The 12,207-nt window shown below is 37.8% G+C and overlaps 1 long non-coding RNA gene across 1 annotated transcript; it reads right to left on the bottom strand.

Annotated features, from left to right (window-relative positions):
- Positions 1–4,823: 4,823 nt before the first annotated feature.
- On the bottom strand, positions 4,824–11,554 carry LOC131894362 (uncharacterized). Its single transcript, XR_009374898.1, has 2 exons — positions 10,384–11,554; positions 4,824–6,063 (listed from the first exon to the last, which is right to left on the bottom strand). It is a non-coding gene; the product is annotated as an uncharacterized LOC131894362 (long non-coding RNA).
- Positions 11,555–12,207: the final 653 nt, after the last annotated feature.

The raw sequence follows: 12,207 nt of genomic DNA on the forward strand, positions 1-12,207 counted from the left end.
GCCCACCCCCCATTCCCACCTCCTCCAGGGCAAAGCCTTCCCCTGCAGACTGAGATCAACCTAGTAGACTCAGTCCAGGTAGGTCCAGTCCCCTCCTCCCAGGCTGAGCCAAGCGATCCTGCATAGTCAAAGCAAACTCTTAACAGAACCATTTGAATTAACTTGCTAACAGAACATAGGAAAAACTTCTGATGTTTTACGTCAAACAAATATTTCCTTAACTTCACAAAACTAGGGTGCATTAATATCAATAAATTAACATAATTTTTGCAAACATACATTCAACTTTAATTCACTCATAACTCCTTTTCTTTATAATTTTTTTAAACAAAATCTCAAGCCTACTTAGAAAACTCAAATTTTTCCATTTAAACAGTTCCATTTGTGACATAAAACCAGTTCCATAAGTAATTCCATTTTTACATAAACAGTTACATAAAACAGTTCCATTTTTAACACAAAACAATCCATGAATCACTAGTTAATAAAGCATATATGCATACACAAAACTGCATCTTGAGTCTATATAGAAACAATAAATTTCTTCATTTAAACAGTTCCATTTTTAACACAAATAATTTCAGAAAACAGTTCATTACTCTAAGTAAATTCAAAATTGTCCCATAGCAATAAAATCACTATTGTTCATTTCATTAAGTCCCAAAATTCAAATAATAAATTCTGGTACCAGCCTTCCAAATATGAAGAAATCCATAAAAAAATCTTTTTGTAGTTTTTTCATTTTTTAAAGTTCAAAAAGTTCAAAAGTAGTAAATTCTGGTATCAGACTTTCACTTCCAAATATGAAGAGACGTTTTACAACCAAAATTTTTTGCAGGTAACAATTTTAGTTCAAACAAGCATCTCTGCAACTTTCATTCTCAAGTCAGAGACCTTCTTAGTTACAGTGATATTTTAAACTGCACCGTTTTTTGCTGTTCGCTCAGGTTTTTCTGTGTTGTGTTGATTTTCCACGGATCTCAGTTGCGAATGCCTTGTGCTCGTTCTGGCATCCACGATTCTTAGCTTCTTAGCAGCTTCTGGAGCTTTTGAAAACCACTCAGACTGCCTGCTTTGCAGTCTACTATGACACTATCTTCTGTGTCTCAGGTTTTTTCACCATATACATTAAGCATTGACTCACAATTAACATTTACACTTTTTCACAAACTCACAAACTCACATCTTGCAAAGCATTTAGACTCACATTCAACATTTACACTGTTTTACAAACTCACATAGAACATACTAACATCTCCTTATTTATACTCCTTAAGGAAACTATAGAACTGCTTTAGCATATATATTTCTTATTTACTTCTTATATTCATTCTATATTCTTATCTAAACTTACATTTACAACTAGCATCTTTACTTCTTACTTATATTCTTCCTTTAAGCTTATTATAGAACTACCTTAGATCTTTACTTCTTAAACTTATTACTACATATCTTACACTACCTTAGATACTTCTTGCAAGCTTATATTCTTAAAGGAACTCTATAGATCTATTTTACAAACTTATATAGGGCTACCATTAGCATATATCTAACTTAGCAAACACCTAAAGATTTCTTAACACTTAGAGATTTAACATTTTCTAGCAAGACAGAATATTTTTCTACTTCTTATTCATAATTATTATCACTATCTCTATTAGAAAGATTCTCTTAACTAGATAGGAAGTATGCAAATCATTTCTAAAGTTCAGAGCTTATAGACAGCTTTGATAATTTTGGGAGTTCTTTTGAAACAAGAGTGTTTAATGGCTTTCTCTTAACTCTGGGACTTAGTGACTTTTGTTGCTATGCATTTCAGATGTTTTATTGTTGTTACTCTATTAAGAGTTACGTCAGTTTACAGCAAACCCAAAAAGGAAGAGAAAAGAAAAACCTTGTAAGGAATATTCTGTTTCTGAATTGCTTAGCTAGTTATTCCATAACAGTCAATTTCCCAACAGGAGATGATAGTGGTCTAAATTGGAGTGAGGTTCCAGACCTGCAGCTTACAACAGGTCTGAAGACATTGCTGAGACTTACTTACAATTGTCTCAAACTCCTCAGCAGTCTGGAAGCCTCTTTATTCTCCTACTATTCCCAGACTGCAAGATGAAACCTTAATATCAGGAAAATTAATTTAGTTGCTTGTAGCTTGAGTTTTCCTGCCTGGCCCACAGTCAGGACAAGTCTCTGATACCCGCCAGTCCCACAGCCACTCAGACCCAACCAAGTAAACACAGAGACTTATATTGGTTACAAACTGTATGGCCGTGGCTGGCTTCTTGCTAACTGTTCTTACAGCTTAAATTAATCTATTTCCATTAATCTATAGCTTGCCACATGGCTCATGGCTTACCAGCATCTTCACATGCTGTTTCTCATCATGGCGGCTGGCAGTGTCTCTCTGACTCAGCCTTCCACTTCTCAGCTTTATTCTCCTCCTTGTCCCACCTATACTTCCTGCCTGGCCACCAGCCAATCAGTGATTTATTTATTGACCAATCAGCAACACACTTGACATACAGACCATCCCACAGCAGTTGCTCTTTACAATCATCACCAAACTCTGATACAATTTTCCCCTTCTTGATTTTTAAAGCTGTATTTGCCATGATTTCTATAACAATGATGTTTGATTGATTTTTTATTAGCCCAATATTTTCACCCAAACTGCTACTATTCAAAGGAGTTAACATATTGTTCTTTCATGAAACATATCCTTCATTAGCTTACTGAGAAAGCATTTTCATCATTTCACGTCATTAGCCTGATGTTGTTATTGTTTGCAGCTGTGATATTTAGCGTTGGTTTTTTTTTTATAAGGAACTTTCAGGTGAAACAACTCTATTTTGTAAGATAGCTAGATTTTATGAAATTTGTTTTCCATCTATAAAGCAGTCATTTCTTTTTGAATGCCTGTTTCCTTATCTCCCTTATTAGATTTGCAAAGGAATCACTCATTGCAGGCTGTTTGTTCAAGAGGTAAAGAACTTTTTAAATCTCCCATAAGTTTCTTCATATCTAAAACAACGTTCAGTGTATAAGCTGCTTTCCCTTGTTTTAAGGATTTTAGAGTGGCTTGTTTGCTCTTATAGGTAGCTTTTTGTCTCATCTGAGTTCTCAAGAGGTAAGATTAAGCTTTCTAGCATTGCTTTGAGAAGAAACTTTAACCCTGATATTGTTATTGTTAGCAATAACATTCTGAGCTGAAAAGTTTTTGGACAGTATCGCCATCTTTAGCTGAAAAACTACATTTCCCAGAATGCATTTCTCTTCATCAGCTCGCTGTTATGACCTAGCTCATGGACTTCATTTCCCATAGCTCTTTTTTGGGTCCAGGAGTCAATTTCTGGGTCTCTTTTACTCGGCTTACCTTCAAAGTTTTCTCTGGGGAGGTTTGAACCAAGCTTGAGTTTTCTTTTTTTCTTTCTTTCTTTTTTTTTTTTTCTTTTTTTTTTTTTTTTAAGATTTATTTATTATGTATACAGCATGTATGCCTGCACTCCAGAAGAGGGCACCAGATCTCATTACAGATGGTTGTGAGCCATCATGTGGTTGCTGGAAATTGAACTCAAGACCTCTGGAAGAGCAGTCAGTGCTTTTAACCTCTGAGCCATCTCTCCAGCCCAAGCTTGAGTTTTCAATTACGGGACACTGCGAGATTTCTGTTCTGAGCTGGCTTCAACAGGTGTCTCTCCTTCATTTGACACTGGCCCAGGATCAGAACTGCTCCTGCCTCGTTAGCAGGCATTGAAGCAGGCATTCCTTTTACCAACTTCCCTCAGGGCTTGTGTTTGCCTTAGCCAGTCAGAGTAAAACAAAAACATTTGCAACAGAGCTTTTCCATAGCTCCTTCAGTGTGAAACCTCAGTAAAAAAAAAAAACCCACTCGGCCGGGCAGTGGTGGCACACACCTTTAATCCCAGCACTCGGGAGGCAGAGGCAGGCGGATCTCTGTGAGTTTGAGGCCAGCCTGGTCTCCAAAGTGAATTCCAGGAAAGGCGCAAAGCTACACAGAGAAACCCTGTCTCAAAAAAACCAAAACCAAACCAAAACAAAACAAAACAAACAAAAAAAACACTCTATCCCCTACAGACAAAGAGAAGCTTAAACCAGGATTCCTAAGTACAGATAAGAACTTAGACCCCTTTCAAGTTCCCAGGTGGTGATATCAGCTACAGGGACTTAAAAATAGAGTCAGGATATTCGGCCATCTGGTAGGGGCTAATTGGCCATAAAACAGCCCAAACTTCTCAAACCCCGGAGACAGCTCGTAAAACTCCTAACATGGTTGCTGAACAAACGAGAGATAAAGATACCATGAAAGCCTGAAAAAATGAAACTGATATTAAGCAAGGAGAGGGAGGTGGGTTGTGGGGAATGAATTCTGTGGTCTGTGCCTTTAAGAACTAGCCTCACAAAGAAAGGGCAAGCTCCTCCTGGCCTCACTGCCATGAGTGCATTGGACCGGCTTCCCTGCCGCAGCTTGTAAATTTAAACAGAGTAAACCTTGCTTTTGCATGCTGGTATGCATGTCCTCAGTGGTCTCTCTGGGGCTCACGATCTGGGCACAACATTCAGAGAAATTTCTCCCACTGATAGATCTTTATCTCATTTTGCTTGTTCCTTCCCCCCAGATGCAGAGTTTCAGATATCTCAGGCTGTGCCTTTGTTCCTCTGCTAGCTGCCTTTGGAGATAGGGGCTCCCTGCACCCAGAATCTGCCTCAAACTTTTAGCAGCTTTCATTTTCTGGGGAGGAATCTGTTCTGTAGCGAGCACATACCCCAGTTACGGGGGAGGAATAATCACTCTTGATTCAGACTTGGTATAACACTCATTTATTCACACAGTAAGATTATAAGCAATATTCATCCTGTCTTCCAAATGGAAGCAGGAGTACCTCTCCGGGTATACAGGTCCGGACTCGCCACGTCTGTTCCTCTGGATCTTGGGTCAGCCTTCCTCAGGTCAGCCATGTCTGCACTGGGGACAGGATCTCACATCTCTGGCAGAGGAGAGTCGTCTCGCGCAATGGCCTGACGAGCTCTGTTGGTCGGGTCTGAGGCTTCATCTTTTATATTCTTTTCTGGCTAGGTTTCTAGTCTTATCCCTACTTCCACACATAGCTTATAGCTTATCACTACTCCATTTGTGGTTTACTTACATCATTCTATTGCTTATCACTCCTGACCAGGGTTGTTCACCCTAGGCCTTACATGTGTTCCTTACATTCCATCCCCTGATGCCTGAAATGTCTTCAACATAAAAGGCATCACATGAGGTCGCAGCCTGGGAATTTACAATATATTATCCTAATTTGTTAATCCTAGCACTCTTATCCTTCTCATTCTGGGTGGTTTATTTTTATGTTTTTTCTCTATATATGCATTATATAACTTCAACCAAGTGCTATAAGCTGCAAATTCTTTTAACACATCTATAACAAAATCTCTACACAATATTCTAGTACATATGCTTTGTAAATACATTGGTTCTCCTGTTTCCCACTGTGGGTCATTCAGGAAATCTTTATCAATGCTTATTATTGCTTCATCAGGATTATGTTTTAGCCATGTTCTATATGTTTCATATATTCTGTGATTACCGCGGCCCACATATGCTGCAGCTAAAGCAGCACTTATATGTAGGGCTGCATCCATGTTATTTCTGTGTATTTTATACATTCCATTCACCCTATATATACTAGATTGCATGGTTCCATAATATCTCATGTATCCATCTCCAATTAATCTCATATCATGTATACCTCTTTCTATTGTCAAGTGGAACGTTAAGTGCATCAAGAGCATTGGGAGGTTGTCTACCTCATCTGGTTCTGAAAGGTAGAACATTGCATATTTATGGGTGCAGTATTTGCATCCCTGTATCGTTCCTGCCATAAATAATATACCTATTCTATAGAAAATATCAGACAATGGTTCCATATATTTTTGGTATGTGGTATATAGTAAATTACTCATTCCATTTTTACTAACTAAACCGAAGCGTCTGCCTGATGGATTCCAAAGTGGATTTCCTGTTACTTGATTCCTGTAAGACATCTTAAGCATGGAGTTATTATCAAGCATTTGATTTTTTCAGACAAACATAAAGCAATACTTATCCCTAAAATTACTAAAAACCAAAAGGTTGCTAACTTTATCCAGTGCCACCATGTGTAAATTGGTGTACATATTAGATCTAATCTGACTAATCTGCCTAAATAATCCCAAAAGCTGCATTTCTGCATCTGTTTCGCCCAGTCCTTGTATATGTATGTATTTGTTCTTAACAGATTCACTAGATTGTGCGTTTGTGCTTGTGATGTATGTATGGCTGCATCTTGTTCTTTAATTTTGTTATGTATGGATTCTAGTTGTTTCTGATTGAAATCTGCAATGTGTTGTAACTCCATTGCTTGTTTTACAAATGTTTGGTGATGTTCTAATTCTGTTGGGTCATTAAATAAGTGTGAGCCATCAAAATAATGTTTTTCTTCTAGTGTTAATGTGGTCACTCTTTGTTTGGTTATGTTTTTACCATCCTAATTAGTGAAATTCATTTGTAGGATGCTACAGTTGTGTACCATATAGCATCCTGATTCTGTAATATTGAATGTTGTGATATCATCATTCATTGTGGTTTCATTAAGATTTATGCAGCTAACTAAAGTAGGTAAATATTTAGCACATATCAAGAAAGTGTAATCTCCTGTATCTTCTAGTGACTGTGTGATAGTAGTTACTGCTAATTGACTAGTTTCAAGTGTGCTTTCTGGTAGATGTGGATAAACGTATGTATTTGCTCCTAATGATATGGAGTCTTCTAATGGTATGTACACCGGTGTGTCATTCATATTGGTCCATAAGTAATGGTCTATGGGTACTAAGTATTGGTAGTTCCATTCTGATACTCCTGTTCTTTCAGTATATAGCTGTGGTATCGCCTTGGAATGATATGCTGAAAATGAATTTTGTAAGAAGATCTGTACTAAATGTATATTGCATAATCCATCTGTACATGAGCTTTCATATTCAGGGTTTAGTATACTTTGATATTCTCTTGTTCTTCTCCCTAACCCTGTGCTAAATAAACTATTTAATTCATTATTCATATTACTAACTTGAGTTCGATACATTTGACACATCATCATGTAATGGTTAGTATTAATAAGTTTTGCTTGATAGGAGAATTGCTCCTTATAAAGGTCTTGTGACATTTTTATCTCGCCTTGCATAGTTTGTATTAGTGTATGCATGCCATCTATAGAACTTGATATAGCTGCTAAAGCTTCTGCTGTTTTCTTATTTACTTCTTGTATGTGGTATATTTCTGCCTTTATTGGTTCTATCATTGCTGCTGATACTCCTCCACCCATTATCCCACCTAAAATTGCTCCTGCCATAAAGGCTGCTACTGCCATTGCTTGTAGTGGTTTTCTTCCTACTCTTGTCGGTGATGAGTAGTCTAAATCAAATCTAAAATTCACATCACTACAATATTCTATAGGTGGTTTCAGTGCTGTCAAGTCTATTGTAATTTCAATTTTTCTAATCCTAGGGTATAAAACTAATTTAGCTGGACTTTTTAGGTCTGGTATAATAGCTGGTGCCTTGACTACTGCTGGGGTTCCTTCTGGTGGTATTAGGTATCCTTTTGGAAAATGAGCCGTATATAATCCAATATTTTCTTTATTTGGTCTGGTCATATTTCCTCTAAATATAATTAATGGTGTGTTGGAATGTTCGCTGAGAAAATCCTTATTTCTTGATATCGGGAGATAATATATTTTATCCCAATATTGTGTATGTGATTTCATTGATCCTCTAGGTTTGTGTGCTACCCATTCAGCCTTATTCCATTCTTTATATTGTGGATTTGGCATTAACATGTAGAAATAATATGGGAGATTATGGTGCTGTAATTCAATTACTCTATCCATTTCATAATCCAAAGTTTGCCAAAAACTACCTGATCTAGTTATGCCATTTTTATAATGTACCATTAGGTCATCTGGATCCATAACCTTATTGATTCTCATAGCCTTTGCCATTTGTACATATGGTGGGATATATTCTACCTCCCTTATACCTGTGAAATTGTATGCCCTTTGTTCAATTGCCCTATTAAATATGAAAATATTTTTTGCTGCTACTTCATCTGTAGTAACATTGGCACTGACTTCCCAGGGTATGGGCATGTCCAGTAAGTCTTTAGATTCGTGAAACCAGCAAATTGATATCTTACTGCCACCTAGCATGTTATGTATTTTATGTTTTGGTTCATGTATCATGCCTATGGTTAATATTGGTGTGCTGTCGAATTTTGCTAATGACATATGTTTGTTTATTATGGTAATTTTACCATATATATTCAAATTTATTATTGTGGTTGCTTTATTTGTGGTACAGTTAGTCCATACCGCTGTATTATTTGTTTCGGTAAAGCATGATAATTTGTTTCTCAGACTTGTGGCACCTCGTGTTAGTGATTTTGCTAAGGTTAGGTTAAAAAGTCCCAAATTGCTTGCTTGCGTAAAATATGTTGGATATGACTGTTGGTCGTCATTAAATCTCATTATTGCCTGGACCTGTTTAGTAGCTGTTATATTTGCAGTACTGTCTGCAAAAATTCCTAGCCATGGTATTTCCTGGCCTATTGTATCTGTGATTGCTATTAGATCTTGTACTGACCTTGATGTTCTTCCAGTAAATAAAGGTCCTACATGTAGGTCCACTATGGTTTTCGTATTGTTGTTTTGTCTAATGTTTGTATTTGCTTCGGACATGTTTATACATGCATATGCAAAAGAGTGTTTTTCCCTGTGTAATGTGGAATTTACTGTAAGTATGCAGATGTGTGTTGTGGTGTCTGTGTTGCAATCATATTTAGGTTTCATTGTGTGTCTCATTGAAGCCCAAGGTTGTTGTATAATACCTGTAAGTATGATTGGGAATCTCCAATGTTCTACTCCTAATTGCAGTATTTTTGTCCAGTCATCCCATTTCCATTCCTTTCCTTTTACTGATGGGTTATCTGTGCTATATAATACAGAGAAGTTACCATAGAATGGTAAATTGGGATAGTCTGCTACGCATAACCAGTTAGTATTATTTTGTCCTGGTACATCTAGCTTATGTTTTTTTAATGTATCTCCATAAGTTATTGGGACATCTATTTCCCCAGGGTTTGGGTAATGGTATTATTCCAGATACTACTGGCCATGGTTTTACCATTTCACCATCATTGCATACTGTCCAATTCATAGGGTTGCATGGGTTTATAGGTGTTGTAGTTACTTTAGGTGTCGTTGAATATGTACTAGTAGGGTAATCACCATCATAATAATCATCATTGTAATTATATACTTGTTCTTCCCACCTTTCTGATATCTTATTATACAGCATACCTATCTCCTCCATTTGTTGTGCTATTACTGGTGTGAAATATTGTCTCACAAAGGAGCTATTCATGCCTAGTTCACAGTCAAATTCTGGTTCTGTCTCTATTCCCATTGTATTGGTCCTATAGTGTGAGTCTACCCTTAATGTGTTTGTTCTGATATGTGAATTCTTTGTCCAATACATGTTGTATATGGCTGCATGATTGGTAATGTTGGTCCATAATTCATTGTAATGGCATTTTAATGGGTTCTGCTCATGTATGTTGGTGTTAACACCATCCCCTGATTCTAGCATATATTCTTTGTTTGGATGGTATATGCTAAGTGCCATTCTATATTGATCACAACCCTTATACCAGGCATATGTTAAACATGCTGCCTATTTTTGCCAAAAACTATGTGTTTTTCCTATATAATGTGTAAATCTTCGCTCTGCTGACCAATATAGTGGTAATTTGCCTTCTAGATCATAAATTGTTGGTGTAGCAATGGTATTCTGTTTCCTAGTGCCCACTTGTATAACATGTGGTGTGGTGGTGGGTCTGTTTGTTGTGGGTGTACTGTCCAATAGGGCTGGCATTGGTATGCTGTTATTGCCATCGCATCTGCTAACCTGAGACAGAAAAATGAGCACACAGAGGCCCCAATAGCGTATAGCTTGCTTGCCTTTAGTGTGTACATCACCTTTGCTATTCTTATTGCCTCCTGTACAGATAGTGTATCCAGCATACCGTGAATTTGGCTGCTCTGGATGCTGCAGAAGCGTATCCAGGATTGGTATTGTTGACTATGTTGTGTGAGTAGCTTCTTTGGTAAATGATGTTACAGAAGGGAAAAACAAATTCTAAGATTGGCAGTACTATGTATACTGCAATAGCTATTAGCCAAATTGTCAGGAGGGTTGCCCTTATGAATATCACCTCCCTGACACACATTTATGCTATATCCTCCAGCCTGGCTAATTTCAAGTCCTTTTTACCTTGAGTTATCCACACGTTGTTTCCTGTTCCTGGTGCTATTATTTCTGCTGGGGATAATTTGTTATTCTTCCGATTCCTGTAAAGGCAATTAGGATTCCTTATTACTTCTCTATCTATAACTGTAGGATAATCTATTGTATGTTGTTTTTGTATAGCTTCTTCTATTGGTGACTTCCTATTTATTCTGGGTCTGGTATTCAATTCATAAGTTGCTATTTTTATTGCTAATGACAGTGGCATTCCCTTATGCATCTCTAGCTGTTTTTTAATCATTCCGTTCCATCTTTCTATTGCTCCGGCTGCTGTCGGTGTATAGACTCTATGGAAGTCCCATTGAATGTTTAAGTTTCTAGCCATTCTTTGTGTTTTGGCTCCTGCGAAACGAGTTCCTTGGTCTGATTGTATTGTATCTGGTGTTCCATATGCTGCACACCATCCCCAGACTGTAAGTATCGTCGTGTTTTGGTCTGGGTGTGTGCTTTCTCGGGCCATCCCAAGACCTGTCGTTATGTCTACTAGGTAGGGTACAGCAATATTTTCCCTTGAAGCTGTTTAACGGTCCTATGAAATCTATTTGTAGGATTCTATTAAAATCCATTCGGTGTCCTATTATCCCTTGGTAATTGTGTGTTAATCTTGTCATAGCCTTTGGGCAATTGTTGCAACTATTGATTGCTTTTCTTATTGTCTGCCATGTTATCTTAAGATTTCTTTTATCGAACCAACTTTTTAGTGCATGTGTACCTATATGTCCTAACTGCTCATGGATTTTCAGTATCTCTTCTGTACTTATAGGTATGTCCTTAGTTGATGGTCTTACCTGTATCCATTCTCTCTGTATTTTACCTTTTCCTGTTTCTGGATCAATGTTTGCCTTCCATGTACCTTTTAATTTTATACTTAATGCTGAAGCTAGTTTGTCTACTACTTCATTGTTTTTACTTGTCTCATCCTGTTTCTTGGTATGTGCATCTACATGGTATACTATGATTTTGATTAGTCTGCTTGCTGCATCCAATTCCTGCCATGCTGCCTTTGACCATATGTCTTTACCATTAATTTTCCATCCATTATTTCTCCATTTACCTGACCATACTGCTATGCCATTTGCCACACACCATGAATCGGTGTATAAATAAATTTGTTTATAATTGTCCTTTATGGTTTGTCTTATCGCCAATAGTGTGGCTATAACTTCTGCATGTTGGGCTGATTTATCAGTGCCCTGGTCTGTAATGACCATTCCATCCCCAGGTCTATAGGCGGCTACTTTCCATCTCACTTTGTTGTTCACCGTAGTTGTTGATCCATCAGTGAACCAGGCATTAACCAGGGAGGGATCGTACTCTCTAGTCCCCCAATGGCCCATTGGTACCTGTTTCTGGGGAGGGGTTGAGGTTGGGAAAATGTATCCCTCTGGAGTCATGGGCCTGTCGGACTGAAGTATCGACTCCGATACCGCTGGTACCGACCCCTTTGCTGACAGAGGTGTTGATCGAAGGAACTCCTGAAGGTACCATTTCCACTGAAGTACCTTTCCTTCCATGGGTGGTCCAGCCCATGCCTCTCCTGGTGCCTTTACCCAGTCCAAAATGGGTATATGTGACCAGAGAGTCACATGGTTCTCTTTGAGCAGTGAGTGGATTGTCCTGAATGCCTCGTAGGCTGTCCATATGGTTCTTTCGAACAGCGAATATTTGTTCTCTGACCATGGGAATTTCTTGCAGTAGAAGCCTATTGGTGTTTCCCTGTCTTTATTTTTTGAAAATATATTCCAATTACCATAGCCCTGCATATACAAGATGTCCACAATTACGTGGTCA

This window comes from Peromyscus eremicus, chromosome 17, assembly GCF_949786415.1.
Source record: "Peromyscus eremicus chromosome 17, PerEre_H2_v1, whole genome shotgun sequence".
NCBI classification, from domain to species: Eukaryota; Metazoa; Chordata; class Mammalia; order Rodentia; family Cricetidae; genus Peromyscus; species Peromyscus eremicus.